Below are 1,324 nucleotides of genomic sequence, written 5' to 3'. Positions count from 1 at the left end.
TTCATCAAACTGCTTCATATTTCAGTTCTTTGATCACAGAATAGACAGCACCATGGCTTGGGAACAGAATTTTCTTAGGTCGGGGGCTGATAAGTCCACTCTGGGATGGTGGAGCAGATTTAGAGGAAAAGCCTCTACTGTGGCCAGGACCACAGGATACTTTTTCCATAGGGTACAGCACCTCTGCTCTGGGGTCGTGAAACGACACTCTGGGCTGTTCTACGTCTGCTGGCGACAGGCTGAACTACAACAGGATTATAGTAGCCTCGATTGTCCACGTTCTCTGAGTACGCAAACTGACTAGGGGCTACCATTACATTTGGTCGAGGCACAGAATTCTTGACCTGTTCAAAGTTGGGCTTGTAGCTGCTAACAAATTGTCCCCTGGGAGTGTAGACAGAATGGCTGACAGAGGAGTCAGCCAAACTGGGATCAGAACCGTGATGGTTTAGTGTAGACGGTTTGGGTTGAAAGCCTCTGGGGAAGACTTGTCCATAGGCCCAGTCACTTGGATATCCATCCCCTTGAATTTTACCGTTGTGTGGAAGGATAGGCTCAAACTCAGCCTCTTTGGGGCCATAATTATTTTCATAGTGGGTTATGATGGGATCAAAACTTCTATGGCGTGTTGGTCGAAAATGGTAAGGGACAAAGAGGGTCCTAGGGAGGTCCAAACCCAGGGCAGCTGCTCGGGCTAAAGTGAAAAGTCAGCAACAAAACAGAAATGTTAGTGTACATATCTTAAGCCAAAATATGGCATTAAGCAACAACATTTAGGACACACACAGAGTACCTCTTGCTGTGTTGGCACACCAGGAACCTCCAGCAAAGACAGAGCTAATCAAAAAGACACTGCAAGAGAAAGAAATTCAATACAAATACAAGATCTAATAAGATAAACATTTTTAAAGAGCCACAAGTTTTACCTTAGATATATGGGCAGAGCTCGATGCATTGTTTCAGTGGTATGGACACAAGCTACCTGATGACCAAATGATTCAAGTACCTTGCAAACTCTTGACATATGTAGCCACTCTGAGCCTCAACCCTTGCCTGTCTTGATTAACTAATTACGGACAGCTGGTTGTCATGGAAACCAAACCCAAACATTTAATTTACTCAACCATTAGGCAAATTGCTTCATTACACCAGCTGATTAGATAGAAATGTCTGCTCAGTGGCAGTATTGTGGTGGTTTAACCCATCAATATTAAACAATGTTCTATATATGGGGTTTAACTGTCCATTTTTGTTGCATGCAAGTAAACTCTAAAGCATGGATTGAATAGGTCTTTTGAATGTGGAAGATTACAATCTTTAGGTA

General features: G+C 43.3%; 1 long non-coding RNA gene across 1 annotated transcript; it reads right to left on the bottom strand.

Annotated features, from left to right (window-relative positions):
• Window positions 1-227: 227 nt before the first annotated feature.
• On the bottom strand, window positions 228-1,015 carry LOC106605177 (uncharacterized). The gene is made up of 3 exons (XR_014392267.1): window positions 927-1,015; window positions 794-852; window positions 228-694 (listed from the first exon to the last, which is right to left on the bottom strand). It is a non-coding gene; the product is annotated as an uncharacterized LOC106605177 (long non-coding RNA).
• Window positions 1,016-1,324: the final 309 nt, after the last annotated feature.

The sequence above is a fragment of the Salmo salar genome, chromosome 05 (assembly GCF_965601325.2).
Source record: "Salmo salar chromosome 05, fSalSal1, whole genome shotgun sequence".
Lineage (NCBI taxonomy): Eukaryota > Metazoa > Chordata > Actinopteri > Salmoniformes > Salmonidae > Salmo > Salmo salar.
Note: the sequence above shows the minus strand (reverse complement) of the source record. Positions and strands in the feature narration are given on the sequence as shown.